The sequence below is a fragment of the Ranitomeya imitator genome, chromosome 4, assembly GCF_032444005.1.
Source record: "Ranitomeya imitator isolate aRanImi1 chromosome 4, aRanImi1.pri, whole genome shotgun sequence".
NCBI lineage: Eukaryota > Metazoa > Chordata > Amphibia > Anura > Dendrobatidae > Ranitomeya > Ranitomeya imitator.
In genome coordinates, this window is record NC_091285.1 from 386499296 (window position 1) to 386517288 (window position 17993).

The following is a 17993-nucleotide window of genomic DNA, read 5'->3' on the forward strand; positions in this document are numbered from 1 at the left end:
AACTGAATCTTAGATTTCATAATAACGGCCTAGCTAGGCCTTTATAGAAAGCTGTATAACCCATCCTTTAGAGCGAGCATGCACGTGTTTTATGTGTGTATGTACAAGTGCTTCTCACTAAATTAGAATATCATTAAAATGAATTTTTCAGTTCGTCAATAAAAAAAGTGAAACCCATATATAGATTCATTAGAGTGATCTATTTCAAGCTTTTATTTCTGTTAATGTTGATGATTATTAGAGCCAGTGAAAACCCAAAAGTCATTGTCTCACTAGATTAGAATAATTAACAAAAACACCTGCAAAGGTTTAATAAGCGTTCAATAATGTCCCTTAGTCTGTTTCAGTAGGCTCCGCAATCATGGGGAAGACTGCTGACTTGACAGATGTCCAGAAGGCAGTAATTGACACACTCTACAAGGAGGGTAAGCCACAAAAAGGTCATTGCTAAAGAAGTTGGCTGTTCACAGAGTTCTATGTCCAAGCATATTAACCCCTTGAAAACGCAAAAACGAAAAAGGGCTGCGTCTTGGTCTTTCGCTCCCTCCTTCCCAGAGCCATAACTTTTTTTATTTTTCTGTCAATATGGCCATGTGAGGGCTTATTGTTTGCAGGAAGAGTTGTACTTTTGAATGACACCATTGGTTTTACCATATCTTGTACTGGAAAATGGGAAAAAAAATTCCAAGTGTGGTGAAATTGCAAAAAAGTGCAATCCCACACTTGTTGTTTGTTTGTTTGCTCCTATGCATCTGAATTACAGACTTGCTATGAGCGCCGACCACAGGGTGGCGCTCACAGCAAGCTGACATCAACAACCATAGAGGTCTCAAGGAGACTTCAGGCTGTCATGCCGACGCACCGCTGACCCCCAATCACATGACGGGGGTCGGCGATGCGCGCATTTCCAGCCCGATGGCCAGATGCGGTAGTTAAATGCCGCTGCTGCATTTTACAGCGGCATTTAACTAGTTAAGAGCGGCGGGTGGATGGCGATTCCACCTACCTCTATTGCGCGCACATGTCAGCTGTACAAAACAAGGGGGAGACACGACATGCGCTGTACTAGTACGGCACATGTCGTGAAGGGGTTAATGGAAAGCTGAGTTGAAGGAAAAAGTGTGGTAGAAAAAGGTACAAAAGCAACTGGGATAACCGCAGCCTTGAAAAGATTGTTAAGAAAGGGCTATTCAAAAATTTGGAGGAGAGTCATAAGGAGTGGACTGCTGCTGGAGTCATTGCTTCAAGTGCCACCACACACAGATGTATCCAGGACATAGGCAAAAAGTGTAGCATTCCTAGTATCAAGCCACTCCTGACCAATAGACAACGCCAGAAGCGTCTTACCTGAGCCAAGGAGAAAAAGAACTGGACTGTTGCTCAGTGGTCCAAGGTGTTGTGTTCAGATTAAAGTAAATTTTGCATTTCATTTGGTAATCAAGGCCCAGAGTCTGGAGGAAGAGTGGAGAGGCACACAAGCCAAGCTGCTTGAGGTCTAGTGTGAAGTTTCCACAAACAGTGATGGTTTGGGGAGCCATGTCATCTGCTGGTGTAGCTCCACTGTGTTTTATCAAGACCTAAATCAGCGCAGCCATCTACCAGGAAATTTTAGAGCACTTCATGCTTTCCTTTGCCGACAGGCTTTTTTGGAGATGGAAATGTCATTGTCCAGCAGGACTTGGCACCTGTTTACACTGCCAAAAGTACCAAAACTTGGTTTAAAAACAATAGTATCACTGTGCTTGATTGGTCAGCAAACTCCCCTGACCTTAACCCCATAGAGAATCTATAGGTATTTTCAAGAGGAAGATGAGAGACACCAGACCCAACAATGCAGACGAGCTGAAGGCTGCTATCAGACCAACCTGGGCTTCCATAACCCCTCATCAGTGCAACAGGCTGATCGCCTCCATGCCACGCTGCATTGATGCAGTAATTGAGATAACAGGAGCCCCAACCAAGTATTGAGTGTATTTACTGAACATATATTTCGTTAGGCCAGCATTTCGGATTTTAAAATAGTTTTTCAAGCTGTTATAAAGGTGTTATAGAGTATTCTAATTTACTGAGATAATGACTTTTGGGTTTTCATTGGCTGTAAACCACAATCATCCACATTAACAGAAATAAACACTTGAAATATATCACTCTGTTTGTAATGACTCTATATAATATATGATTTTCACTTTTTGTATTGAAAAATTGATATAAATTAACTTTTTGATGATATTCTAATTTTGTGAGAAGCACCTGTACCATCAAAGATGCAAGCTTTTGAACTGTCTGCAGGACACAGCATCAGTGACTTCCAAAAAGAATTTCACATTTTGAACAATCTGACTAGAGAATAATACAATTTTCCATTTTGCCTTTTTCCATTTTAAATGAGCTTTGGTCCAGAGAAGACAGTAGTATTTCTGGATTGTGCTGCTATTTGCCTGCTACTTTGAACACACATCACAATCCGCAAGTGCAAGTGAAAGCTCTATGCAGCACAGACAATGTCTTCCAGAAGTATTACTGATTTCATGCAATGATTTTCACAACAAAAATTGCCTGATTTTAATGCTGTGACAACTGAGGGCCCATAGATCACAAGCATCCAATGTTGACCTTGTTGCTTGTGCACATGGACTTCTCAATTTTGCATGTTATGAGTGCAGCAAAAATATTCAGCATAAATTTGGTAAATGTGCTCTACATAGATCCTGTATTTCGCATTGGGTGAAGCAGTTTGAAACTACAGGTTGTTTGTCATGGGAAAAGGCTGGGCCACCCAGAAACTTCAGAAGAGACAGAAAACAGGGTTCAAGCCACATTCAAGCTTAGTCATAGAAAGTCAACCAGGCAGGCTAGTATGGAACTACAGGTGCCAGAAACCAATTTATGGTGTGTACTACGTGACATAGACATGATACTTAGACATGTAAATAATATGCAAATGATGAAATAATGGAAGCTGCATTTTCAAAACATCTCAATTTACTCAGTATCAAGAAGGAGCACCATGCGTAGAAATACCAAACGTGAGTGCCTTGAAATGCTATCATTGAGGTTAGAAATGGTTGTATGAGGATTGTTCTGCCATGCTGAATGCACTTGACCATGCAAATCATCAAGATTCACAACTGGCCGTTCCTTTTTCAGTTGCTGATTAATGACATCCCAGATGTGCTTGATGTGAGACAAGTCCAGAATAGCACCAAAAACATGTGGCTTGGCAATGTCGTGTTGAAAAATGGTTCCTGGAACACTTTGTAAAAATAACCATACCACTGGTTCCAATACCAATCAATGTAACTCCAAGCTGTTGGTGTAACTGTAATGAAGAATTGAGGGATATACATTATGCCACCCCACAACAAAATCCTGGGAGTAAGACTGGTGGGACGTTCCCTCTTGAAATCGTCTTCATGACATTGCCCACTTAGTCTCTTCAGATTTGAAGTATGGCATGTAGCTATCCATATTGTACTGAAAGTGAAATTAGACGTCACATACAAAACCTATGGTATCAAACAGTGTGTACAGTGTGGGATAGCAGGGATAGTGAGGCTTTTTGCAAGAGGGGCAACAGGAACAGGGAATCTCCTGGTGGGAGGGGTAAACAGGAACAGTTGTGCTTCTGATGAAAGGAGTGACAGCAGGAATAGTGCAGCACCTGATGAAAAAGGACAGCAGTTATAGGTAGCCTCCTTGTGAGAGGGGGACAGCAGGAACATTTAGGCACCTAGTAAGAGGGTAAACGGGTAGTTAGTGGTAGGGGGGCAGCAGGAATAGTGGGATGTTTGATGGGTGGGTCACATTAACACCAACTCTCCAATGCAGAATTTGTTTCCAGCACCAACTCCTCCCTGTCACACTGGTTAACAACAGGTATTGTGAAGGGTGCATGTCAGAGATGTGCACATCAGAAGATCATACAAGATGTTATTATTATTTATTGTTATAGCGCCATTTATTCCATGGCGCTTTACATGTGAGGAGGGGTATACATAATAAAAACAGGTACAATAATGTTAAACAATACAAGTCATAACTGGTACAGGAGGAGAGAGGACCCTGCCCGCGAAGGCTCACAATCTACATCTAATGTTTGTTTATTGAAGGTGCTGAATGCCAAGGCAAGACATTTTAGGGGGCATCTGAAGTTGTGGGGAGAAAACATCAGGTCTGATCTTTCCGTCTCCCTAGTTTAGCAATTCAGCAGTGATATGAACAACTGGGTCTACTATGGAAAATAAGCCAATCGCCTATTGCTGTTTCATGTTGTCCTGCTAGTTGCAAGCTGAAAATGTATGTCAGAAGCATACGATAGCAAAATAATGAGTTTTCTATAGTGCTGTTTCCTCAATAAAGCTAACCTACATCAAATATGCAACGCCACATGTTATTGTCTGAATATAGATACCTTTTGTGTATGTCCTTACTGCCACTCACAATCCCCTAATAAGTGTCTCTGGGACATCAGCCCCATACTGACAAAGAAAATACACAGTGAGTTCTAAACTGACCCTCATTAAGTTGATGGCTGACAGCCTGGCAGCATTGAATGTTTGCTCCTTTTTACTTATCACTGTGCTATGGAAAATCCTTGTCATTGTTTTTTTTGTGCTTGCCAGGTAATGTTCAACTGCTGAAAGCTGCACAAAACAGAAGTGGTGCATTTCAATTGAAAGCAATTTAATGTATGAACAGTGACCTTGACCATGGAGGAAACCACTTGTAATTAAAGCCACTGACCTCTGCTCTTATTCCATCAATGGGTAAACTTGCTCCAGCCAGCAATGAAGAAATGAAGACTATGAAGGCTTATTACTACTGTGTGCTAAAGGGTGAAACCAACAATGCTGATTTATCGTTAAGAATATGGCAGGACATAATTTTATTATTTCTTGTGGAAGTGCTGTTATGTGGTTTTTCACACATATACAGCTCTGGCAAAAATTAAGTGACCACTGCACAGTTTTATAAAAATCAGCTTCTCTACATGTCTGACAATTCCATACCAGTGTCAGTTGAATTCCAACCAGAGTACAACTCATTCTACTTAATGTGCTTCTACTTAGGTGATCACCTGAACCAAATCTTATTTAACGAAGGAAAGTATAAAAAACACTGCTGTGGTGTTCACAATCCTCTTGCAATAGGACAAGCTGGATCGCAAAACAAGTGCTAGTAATTCCCAAAAGTAATAGGAATGAAAAAATAACTTTTAACCATGCCAAAGGAGTTGAAAAGAAAAGTCTTGAGTGAGGAAAAGAAGGGCTCAATTCTGGCTTTACTAGCAAAGGGACACAGTGAGCGTCATGTTGCCTCCATCCTTAATATTTCTAAGAGGGCATTCCATTACAACAAGGTCAAGCAGCAGACATTGGGGACAATAAAGCTACAGACCAGCAGAGGGAGAAAACGACTCTCCACTGACCGGGTTGACCGTCATCTTATTCGAATGTCAGTCAGCATCCGCAGGGTGACAACAAGTGACCTACAAAAGAAATGGCAAATGGCAGCTGGGGTGAAGTGCACGGCAAGAACAGTTCATAACAGGCTCCTAGAGGCAGGGTTCAAGTCATGTAAAGCTAGAAAAAAGCCTTTCATCAATGAGAAGCAAAGGAGAGCGAGGCTGGATTGGTCCATAGAGGACTGGAGTAAGGTAATCTCCTCTGATGAGTCAAATTTTCAGCTTTGCCCAACACCTGGTTGTCTAATGGTTAGACGGAGACCTGGAGAGGCGTACAAGCCACAGTGTCTTGCACCCACTGTGAAATTTGGTGGAGGATCGGTGATGATCTGGGGATGCTTCAGCAAGGCTGGGATTGGGCAGGTTCTCTGCGAAGGACATATGAATCAAGCCTCATACAAGGTTATTCTGGAAAAACAGTTGATTCCTTCTGCTCAGGCAATGTTCCCCAACTCTGAGGACTGTTTTTTTTCCAGCAGGACATTGCACCATGCCACACAGCTAGGTCAATCAATGTGTGAATGAAGGACCACCACATCAAAACCCTGTCATGGCCAGCCCAATCTCCAGCCCTAAACCTCATTGAAAACCTTTGGAATGTAATCAAGAGGAAGCTGGATATTCACAAGCCATCAAATAAAGAAGAACTGCCCGAAGCAGTGTGAAAGACTGGTGAAAATCATGCCGAGACGCATGAAAGCTGTGATTAAAAATCATGGTTATTCCACAAAATATTGATTTCTGAACTCCTCCTGAGTTAAAGCATTAATATTGTTGTTTCTAAATGATTATGAACATGTTTTTTTGCATTATTTGAGGTTTGCAAGCAATGCATTTTTTTGTTATTTTGACCATTTCTTATTTTCAGAAAATAAATACAAAATTTATTGCTTGGAACAAAGGCAGCAACTCCACCAATAGCAGAGACTGAACAATACTGGAGGAACTTATGGGAGAACGAAAAAACACACAACATCAGTGCAATGTAGCTGCAAGATCTGAGAATGAAACAGCAACCACCTAGAGCAAGAACCAGTCACCATCACAGAAGCAGACATCCAACAGAGGGTCAAGAACATGAAGAGCTGGACAGCCCTTGGTCCAGACATGATCCACACCTACTGTCTAAAGAAATTAACAGCGGTACATGAACACATGGCAAAGCAGATGAACCAACTGTTAGAAGCAGGCCACCACCCAGCTTGGCTAACACAAGGTAGAACTGTGCTGATCATGAAGGACCAGTTCCATACAACTACCGCCCCAATAACCTGCCTTACCACAACATGGAAACTCTTGTCAGGCATCATAGCCACCAAGTTACAGAACCATATGTACATGAATGCAGCTGAGAAAGGCATTGGGTCCGACACCAGAGGCTCAAGCACCAGCTCCTAGTAGATAGAGCAGTCGCTCAAGACTCAAGATCCAGACAGACCAATCTCAGCACAACATGGATTGACTACAGGAAAGCCACACACATGGACCTGTAAATGCTTGGCTCTCTACAATGTCAACAGGAAATGACCATTGACAGATAATGGAGGTGGCTGACATGGAGAAATCCTACCAATGGCTGGAGAAAGCAGGACTCTGAGACAGCAAAGAGGCACTAATCATAGTGGCACAAGAGCAAGCACTAAGTACCAGATCCATAGAAGCAGGAATCTACCACACAAGACAAGCCCAAGGTGCAGACTATGCAAAGAAACCTCAGAAACCGTCCAACACCTAGTGGCAGGATGCAAAATGCAAGCAGGAACAGTGTATACTGAACGCCACAACCAAGTAGCGGGAATTGTATACTGGAACATCTGCACAGTATATGGGCTAAGTCCCCCTAAGTCCAAATGGGAGACCCCAGAAAAAGTGGTGGAGAATGAAAGGGCTAAAATCCTGTGGGACTTCAAGATCCATATGGATAAGCAGGTGTTGGCTAACCAACCAGAGAAGAATCAGAAGACAGCAATGATAATAGATGTGGCAGTGCCAAGTGACAGCAACCTCAGAAAGAAGGAATATAAGAAGCTGGAGAAATACCAGGGCCTCAAAGGAGAACTGGAGAAGATTTTGAAGGTGAAGGCAACAGTGATTTCAGTGGTGATAGGAGCACTTGGGGCAGCGACCCCGAAGTTGGAAGAATGTCTACAAAAGAACCCAGGAGCAACATCTGAGCTCTCTCTCCAGAAAAGCGCAATGCTGGCAACAACTAAGATCCTGCGCAGAACCCTCAAACTCCCAGGAATCTGGTAGAGGAATCAAGAATGAGAAAGGACAACAAAGACCACTCCCCTTTGGGGTGACAAGGAAGTGTGTGTGTATATATATATATATATATATTTATTTATATAACAAATTTACTATAAATTCTTCAATGTAATATTAATTAAAGTGTATTCGAAAAAACATTCACATTCACATTTTCTAAAAGAAAAAAAATGTTTCAATAGACAATGGGATACATTTCAGAGGAGGTGGTTCTCAGGGCGCCTGTCTGATGGCCATGGAATATTGACCTGGCTTGTGGGACGGGGTCCTGTAAATTTATTAAAACTGTCCCAAATAAATTTCTTTTTTGCACATAGCAACCAATCACAAAGCTGCTTTCACTTTAGCAGAGCTGTTTAAGGCTACTTTCACACATCAGGTTTTTTCATTCCGGCCCATTACGGCTCTTTTTAGAAAAACGGAATCGGCAAAAAAAACGGAACCGGTTTTTCCCCATTGACTTGTATTAGTGACGGATTGCGCTGCATTGCCCACCACTCCTTCCGTATTTTTCCAGATCTGGAGAAAATTTCCATTCCGGCGTCTGGGAAAAAAAGTCTAGAGTAACGTTTTTTGTCTGCGGCGAAAAGCCAGAAAGGCCGGATCCGGCGCTTCCGGCTTTTTGCTACAATGCAAGTCTATGGACGCCAGAATCCGCTGGATATGGAAAAAGCCGGATCCGGTGACCTGATCCGTTTTTTTTAATCTGAGAATGCTCAGAACCAATTGGCCTGCCCCCAGGACACATATATAAACAATGCTAGTGAGGCCCTCACTCATGCCTGCCATCAAGAGAGCCTGCCTGCCATCAAGAGAGCCTGCCTGCCACCAAGGAGAACCTGCCTGCCAGCAAGGAGAGCCTGCCTGCCTACCAGCAAAGAGCCTGCCTGATGGCAAGGAGAGCCTGCCTGCCTGCCAGCAAAGAGCCTGCCTGCCAGCAAGGAGAGCCTGCCTGCCAGCAAGGAGAGCCTGCCAGCAAGGAGAGCCTGCCTGCCAGCCAGCAAAGAGCCTGCCTGCCAGCAAGGAGAGCCTGCTTTCCAGCAAAGAGCCTGCCTGCCAGCAAGGAGAGCCTGCCTGCCTGCCATCAAGAGAGCCTCAGCCATGTTTTCTTCTGGGAGCTCTCCCCCGCGTCGGCAGCGCACTGAGGTAAATATATGTTTTGTTTTATTGCCTTTTTTTGCCCTGACTATCAGTCCTATATCTATCAATCTGTCCCATATCTATCTATCTATCTATCTATCTATCTATCTATCTATCTATCTATCTATCTATCTATCTATCTGTCTATCCCATATCTATCTATTTATATAGATATTTTCTTAATTAATGCATTTATCAGTCTATCATTTTTGTATAACAGGAAGGTGCAGCAGAAGAGGTGCTTCCAGAAGAAAACCGAAGGGGTGGAGAGAGACCTGGAATGGGATCGCAATTGGTAAGTTTCTTGCATGCATCACAGAAACACAATCTCACACTACACCCAACACATAAAAACCAAAGTTCATTACCGAAAGAACACTGCACACAACACATACAAACTCATCATTACAGACATTACACAACATACAACACATACAAAATGATCATTATAGACATCACACTGCACACAACACATAAAAAGGCAACATACAAGCACATAATTTTTAATTTTTTTTTCTTAAAGTCTTCTGATTCTGGTGCTCGATCTAGAGATCTAGAGGTCCTCAGAGCGGCTCCCAGGGTCGTCGGCGTGAGAGTTCAGGCGGCCATCAACGTGTAAGCATCCCAATATTTTTTTAATACTACTTTTTTTTAACACAATATACTTTTTTAACAGGCTTCATAGCGTACTCCTGAGTCGGACGGTGAGGAGGTCTGGCTAATTATCGACCTCCTCATCGATCAGATCCGAGTGAGGGAGCCGCTGTGGAATATGGGTGACCGACGCCATGCAGATGTAATTGTGACCCGTCGACTCTGGGAGCAAGTCTGCCAACAGCTTGTAGACAACTGGGAGGACCTCGATGTTTGGGTCCAGAATCAAGCACGTAAGTATACACAGTGCAGTTATGTTGCTGGATTTAAAGTGTTGTATACTAACCAATTTGTGCTTTCACTTTTTTCAGGTGAGAGGATTGTCAAGCGGTGGCGGTCGATCAGGGATCGCTTCAAGAAGGAGTTCAACAAAGACATGCAGGCCCCGAGTGGATCTGGAGGACGCAGGAGCAGATATAAATGTGCCCAAGCCCTGTCATTCCTCAAGTCAATGATGGTGAGCCGAAGGTAAATATTACCCACCACATTTATCAATGTTTACATGTTTAACCCCTTAGTGACAGAGCCAATTTGGTACTTAATGACCGAGCCAATTTTTACAATTCTGACCACTGTCCTTTTATGAGGTTATAACTCTGGAACGCTTTAACGGATCCTGCTGATTCTGAGATTGTTTTTTTGTGACATATTGTACTGCATGTTAGTGATAACATTTCTTCGATATTACTTGCGATTATTTATGAAAAAAGCGGAAATATGGCGAAAATTTTTAAAATTTTGCAATTTTCAAACTTTGTATTTTTATGCCCTTAAATCAGAGAGATATGTCACGAAAAATAGTTAATAAATAACATTTCTCACATGTCTACTTTACATCAGCACAATTTTGGAAACAACATTTTTTTTGGTAGGGAGTTATAAGGGTTAAAAGTTGACCAGCAATTTCTCATTTTTACAACACCATTTTTTTTAGGGACCACATCACATTTGAAGTCATTTTGAGGGGTCTATATGATAGAAAATAACCAAGTGTGACACCACTCTAAAAACTGCACCCCTCAAGGTTCTCAAAACCACATTCAAGAAGTTTATTAACCCTTTACGTGCTTCACAGGAACTGAAACAATGTGGAAGGAAAAAATGAACATTTAACTTTTTTTTGCAAACATTTTAATTCAGAACCATTTTTTTTTTATTTTCACATGTGTAAACACAGAAATGTAACCATAACTTTTGTTACGCAATTTCTCCTGAACACACCAATACCCCATATGTGGGGGTAAACCACTTTTTGGGCACATGGCAGAGCTCGGAAGGGAAGGAGCGCCGTTTGACTTTTTCAATGCAGAATTGGCTGGAATTGAGATCGGGCTATGTCACGTTTAGAGAGCCCCTGATGTGCCTAAACCGTGGAAACCCCCCCACAAGTGACACCATTTTGGAAACTAGACCCCTTAAGGAACTTATCTAGATGTGTGGTGAGCACTTTGAGCCCCCAAGTGCTTCACAGAAGTTTATAACGTAGAGCCGTGAAAATAAGAAATCGAATTTGTTTACACAAAAATGATCTTTTCGCCCACAAATTCTTATTTTCACAAGGGTAACAGGAGAAATTAGACCACAAAAGTTGTTGTGCAATTTCTCCTGAATACGTCGATACTCCATATGTGGGGGTAAACCACTTTTTGGGCGCACCGCAGAGCTTGGAAGTGAAGGAGCGCCTTTTGACTTTTTCAATGCAGAATTGGCTGGAATTGAGATCGGATGCCATGTTGCGTTTGGAGAACCCCTGATGTGCCTAAACAGTGTAAACTCCCCACAAGTGACACCATTTTGGAAACTAGACCCCTTAAGGAACTTATCTAGATGTGTGATGAGAGCTTTGAACCCCCAAGTGCTTCACAGAAGTTTAGAATGCAGAGTCGTGAAAATAAAAAATATTTTTTTTTCCACAAAAAAAGATATTGTAGCCCCCAAGTTTTTATTTTCACAAGGGTAACAGGAGAAATTGGACCACTAAAGTTGTTGTCCAATTTATCCCGAGTACGCTGATGCCCCATATGTGGGGGTAAACCACTGTTTGGGCGCACGGCAGAGCTCGGAAGGGAAGGAGCGCCGTTTTGGAATGCAGAGTTAGATAGAATGGTCTGTGGGCGTTATGTTGGGTTTGCAGAGCCCCTGATGTACCTAAACAGTAGTAACCCCCACAAGTGACCCCATTTTGGAAACTAGGCCCCCTAAGGAACTTATCTAGATGTCTGATGAAAACTTTGAATGCCCAAGTGCTTCACAGAAGTTTAGAATGCAGAGTCGTGAAAATAAAAAATTTTTTTTTTTCCACAAACAAGATTTAGTAGCCCCCAAGTTTTTATTTTCACAAGGGTAACAGGAGAAATTGGACCCCAAAAGTTGTTGTCCAATTTATCCCGAGTACGCTGATGCCCCATATGTAGGGGTAACCCACTGTTTGGACGCACGGCAGAGCTCAGAAGGGAGGGAGCACCATTTGACTTTTTGAGCGCAAAATTGGCTGTCGTGTTTGGAGATCCCCTGATGTACCTAAACAGTGGAAACCCCCCAATTCTAACTCCAACCCTAACCCCAACACACCCCTAACCCTAATCCCAACCCGATCCATAATCCTAATCACAACCCTAATGATAATCACAACCCTTACCCCAAAACAACCCTAATGTCAACCCTAACCATAACCCTAATCAAAACCCTAAATCCAACACACCCCTAATCCTAATCTCAACCCTAACCTCAAACCTAACCCTAATCCCAATACACCCCTAATCCCAACCCTAACCTTAACCCTAATCCCAAACCTAACCCTAATCCCAAGCGTAACCCTAATGCCAACCCTAACCCTAATACCAACCCTAATCCAAACCCTAACCCTAATCCCAACTCTAACCCTAACTTTAGCCGCAACCCTAGCCCTAACTTTAGCCACAACCCTAGGCCTAACTTTAGCCCCAACCCTAGCCCTAACCCTAACCCTAAATTTAGCCCCAACCCTAACCCTAACTTTAGCTCCAACCCTAACCCTAGCCCTAACTTTAGCCCCAACCCTAACCCTAGCCCTAAGGCTACTTTCACACTTGCGTCGTTTGGCATCCGTCGCAATCCGTTGTTTTGGACAAAAAACGGATCCTGCAAATGCCCACAAGATGCGTTTTTTGCCCATAGACTTCTATTGCCGACGGATCCGCGACATGCACTGGATCAGTTGTGTTTTGGCGGACCGTCGGCACAAAAAGTCGTTCAATGTAACGTTTTTTTGTACGTCGCGTCCGCCATTTCCGACCGCGCATGCGTGGCCGTAACTCCGCATCCGCTGCCCACGTTGTGCACAATTTTCACAACGTGCGTCGGTATGTCAGGCCGACGCATTGCGACGGCCCCGTACTGACGCAAGTATGAAAGAAGCCTAACCCTAAATTTAGCCCCAACCCTAACCCTATATTTAGCCCCAACCCTAACCCTAAATTTAGCCCTAACCCTAGCCCTAAACCTAACCCTAGCCCTAACCCTAACCCTAATTTTAGCCCCAACTGCTTTCACCTGCCGGCCGGCAGATGGCGACAGATGGCGGGCGCACTGCGCATGCGCCCGCCATTTTGTTTCCCAAAGAAGACGCCGGTGGGCAGGAGAGGACGCAGGAGGACCCAGGGACACCGGTAAGTATAATAGGGTCCCCGAATCCCCCTATTTCTCTGTCCTCTGATGAGCGATCACATCAGAGGACAGAGAATTACACATCACTTTTTTTTTTTTTTGCGATCGCCGGTAAACAGTTAATTACCGGTAATCGCAAAACAGGGGTCGGTATAACCGACCCCGATCATGTTCTTTGGGGTCTCGGCTACCCCCGGCAGCCGAGACCCCAAAGATCCTCCCAGTGCCGGCCGGCGGGCGTACTGCGCATGCGCCCGCCATTTTTTTGCCGGAAAAAGATGGCGGCGCCCATTGGGAGCCACGAGAAGCACCGGGGGAGGCAGGTGAGTATCGGGGGGCTATCGGGGACCCCTTTTCCCTGCCCTCGTATGTGCGATCACATCGGAGGACAGAGAAATTAAAGGTGAAATCGCGTTGTTTTTTTTGCGATCGCCGGTAAACGGTTAATTACCGGCGATCGCAAAAGCGGGGTCGGTAAAAAAACCCGAATCATGTTCTCTGGGGTCTTGGCTACCCCCGGCAGCAGAGACCCCGGAGAAAATCGGACTCTGGGGGGCGATATTTACTTTTTCCACTTTTTCTTACTTTTTAAGTACCCTTAACTGCCGCCGTTAAAAGCGTATCGGCGGTCGTTAAGGGGTTAACCCTCTTTTGCTGTTTCAGCCAGGGCCGTGCAATATCAATATATTAATTATATATTTTTTTTCTCTTTGTTCCACAGCACCATCGGCAGCACTCGTGAGCCTGCAGCAGAGTTGAACCCTTCTGGGGCAATCCCTCAGGAGTCCACCACCGCAGGACACTTCGACAATTGCGGCCCCTCTGCACCTTCCCAGCCTTCCCTCACATCTGATCCCTCGGTCCCATCCACCAGCGCTGGAGCATCCTGGCTGGCTGCAATGCATGAATCTGCTGGTGAGGATATAGCTTTTCCTATACCCCACCCCTCTGATGCTGCCACCTCTACTACACCTACGGCTTCAGGGCGGCAGCACCAGAGGGGTCAGGTTCAGAGCTATGCGCCCGAGTTCTTGCACCTGAATGCATCTTTCCAGAACTGTCTGAGATTTTTGTCGGAGTAAATGGCTGCAGGTTTCAATTTGATAAATAAAAGCATTCTCGAGTTGCATACACTTCTACTATGGATGCATTCAGATGCAAGTCAATCACCGAACCACACTTTTTCCTGGTCGGTACTTGAGCGCATGGATAAGTTATCTCCTGATCAGCAGATGCAAGTAATGCAATCGTGCCAGTCTACTCTAGCACTTGTTACCTCCCAAGCCACCACATCTGCCCCCCTCCTGCACCTGCCCCCCCTCCAGCCACTGTCCCTCCCTCCAGCCACTACCAGCATCCTGCCCCATACCAACATCCTACCCCTGCCCCATACCAGCATAATGCTTGTGCCCCGTCCCAGCATCCTGACCCGTCCCAGCATCCTGACACGTAACAGCATCCTGCCCCATACCAGTTCCCACCAACATCTTCTGCGTCTACTCCCCCTGCCCACTGCCACCAGTCTCCTTCACCCATCCTGTCACTATCCCAACCCTCTTCTCCTCCCATCACCTCTTCTGCCTCCCAATCCATCAACTAGACACCTCCAACCTTCCAAATTCCAAATACAACTCCAAGTTTCATGTCCACCCCTTCTCTTTCTTTCTCCACCCCTTCACCGCTACCTACTGATCCTTCACCACCACCACCACATTCCTCTCTCCACACTCCCACTGTCAAAGTGTCCCAATCTGACAGCCCCTCCAGCAATATCTCCACCCCAAACTTTTTTAACTTATAAAGTTATATTTGTTTCCAAATTTAGTTTGTGTAAAAAAAAAAACTGTTTTATTAATTTGTCTTTTATTTAGAAGGTATAAGGTTAAATATGTTGGGTAAAAATGGTTTAATAATGTGGTTATAGGTTAAATACTTTGGGAGCGACCCAAACAGGTACATAACTTGGGTAAAGAAGGTTAAATACTTTGGGTACAACCCAAACAGGTACATAACTTGGGTAAAGAAGGTTAAATACTTTGGGTACAACCCAAACAGGTACATAACTTGGGTAAAGAAGGTTAAATACTTTGGGAGCGACCCAAACAGGTACATAACTTGTGTAAAAGAAGGTTAAATACTTTGGGTACAACCCAAACAGGTACATAACTTGGGTAAAAGAAGGTTAAAGGTGAAATACTTTGGGGCAACACAAACAGATACACAACTTGGGTACAATAAGGTAAAATACTAAGGGTTACAAGGTCCAAGACAAATTTTTCAAACTCTCTCATCCTGCCAGTCTATTCTTCATTCAGGTGAAATAAAGTATTCTGCAAATTGGTCCCTCATTCGGGAAACTGACACAGAACTTCTATACGTAATGTTGTCATAATCAGTCAAGGTGGTTTCTTCTGAGTGGTCTTCAATGGAAATATGTTCCTTGCATATCACATAATTGTGCAGGACAACACACGCTTTCACCACCTTGTCAACAGTGTCAGTCTTCAAGTTTATAGCTGTCAATAGAACTCGGCATTTTTCGGTCAAAATCCCAAAAGCGCACTCCATCATTCTCCTTGCTCGTTTGAGGCTGTAGTTAAAAATTCTTTTAGTTTGCATTAATCCACTACTGTAGTAGGGTTTCAGCAGGTGTTCCGACAGCTGGAAAGCTTCATCCCCCAACACAAACAAAAAGGCATTGGTGGCCCAGAGGTTTGAGGCAGTGGTCTTGGGGGAAGGGGGGGGGGGGGTGAGGGAATTGGAAGGTGTTTCCATACAGATGACGCCCGATTGCAGACAATTTGAAAACTTGGGAATCATTGGAGCGGCCATACTCCCCAATATCCACCGCTATAAATTTGTATTCCGCATCGGCGATGGCCATGAGCGCAATGGAGAAGTATTTTTTATGGTTTAAATATTCAGATCCAGAATGAGCCGGTTTCATGATACGGATATGTTTCCCGTCCACTGCATCCAAGCAATTGGGAAACTGGCACACTTGCTGGAATTTCTCGGCTACTTCCAACCAACTCTCCATTGTGAGATATGGTATAAATTCGCTGTGCAAACAGTCCCACAATGCACAGCTTGTGGAAATCATAAGTCTGAACTGGAAATGGAGATCCGGTTTTCACGGCTCTACGGCGCAATGCCAGAATCGGCATGGCACGAAAAACCTGATGTGTGAAAGTAGCCTACGAAGTGAAAGCTGTTTTCTGTTTGGTTGTTATGGGCAACTTCGTTATTTATTCTAGATGGTTTTGATAAATGTGTGCAATTCCTTCATATATTTTATGTATGAAATGTCTTTTGTATGCTAATTTAAAGAAAACTGCTACAATTCCTAATCACTAATATCTGGGACTGGCATTTTTTCATAAATATACAAATAGATATATGGAAGTATACAATATAATGTCCGGATATCAATATACAGTGGCATGTAAAAGTTTGGGCACCCTTGGTCAAAATTCCTGTTATTGTGAACAGTTAAAGTTGAAGATGAAATGATCTCTAAAAGGCCTCAAGTTAAAGACGACACATTTCCTTTGTATTTTAGACAAAAAAATATATATTGTCATTTTTTTTTTTTCATTTTAAAAATTGCAAACAGGAAAATCAGCTAACGCAAAGGTTGGGGCACCCTTGAAGATTTGTGTGCTCAGCTAACTTTGACCAAGGTTTCAGACCTTAGTTAGCCAGTTAGGATTATGGCTCATTCACTGGCATCGTTAGGAAAGGCCAGGTGATGCAAATTTCTCAGCTTTATAAAAACCCAACCTCCTCTAACCTTGTGCCAAAAAACAGCAGCCATGAATGTTGGAGGCTCACAAAGCAGGACAAGGATATAAGAAGATAGCAAACATTTCCAAGTTGTCTTTTCCTCAGTTCGAAATGTCATTAAGAAATGGCAGTTAACAGGAACAGTAGAGGACTAGATAAGGTCTGGAAGACCAAGCACATTTTCAGTGAGAGCTGTTCATAGGATTGCTAGAGAGGGAAATCAGAACCCCCACTTGACTGCTGAAGACCTTCAGAATGATTTAGCAGACTCACGAGTTGTGGTACATTGTTCTACTGTTCAGAGACATCAACACAAATATGGCCTTCATGGAAGCGTCATCAGAAGAAAACCTCTACTGCATCCTCATCATATAATTCAGCATCAGAAGTATGCAAAAGACATCTAAACAAGCCTGATGCATTTTGGAAACGATTCCTGTTTCCAAAATGCATATATATTGCCTAAAATGCAAAGGAAATGTGTCATCTTTAGTAGTGATGAGCGAATATACTCGTTACTCAAGATTTCTTGAGCACGCTCGGGTGTCCTCCGAGTATTTTTTAGTGCTCGGAGATTTATTTTTCATCTCCGCAGCTGAATGATTTACATCAGTTAGCCAGCATAAGTACATGTGATCAAGCTGGCTAAGAGATGTAAATCATTCAGCTGAGATGAGGAAAACTAAATCTCCAAGCACAAAAAATACTCGGAGGTCACCTGAGCGTGCTCAGAAAATCTCGAGTAACGAGCATATTCGCTCATCACTAATCTTTAGCTTTAGAGATCATTTCACCTTCAAATTGCTTAACAGTTCACAATAACAGTAAGTTGAACAGGGATGCCCGCTAGTGATGAGCGAGGATACTCGTTGTTTGGGTTTTCCCGAGTACGCTCGGGTGATCTCCGAGTATTTGTGAGTGCTCGGGGACTTAGTTTTGGTTGACGCAGCTGCATGATTTGCATCTGCTAGACAGCTTGAATACTTATGGGTATTCCCTAGCAACCAGGCAACCCCCACATGTACTCAGGCTGGAT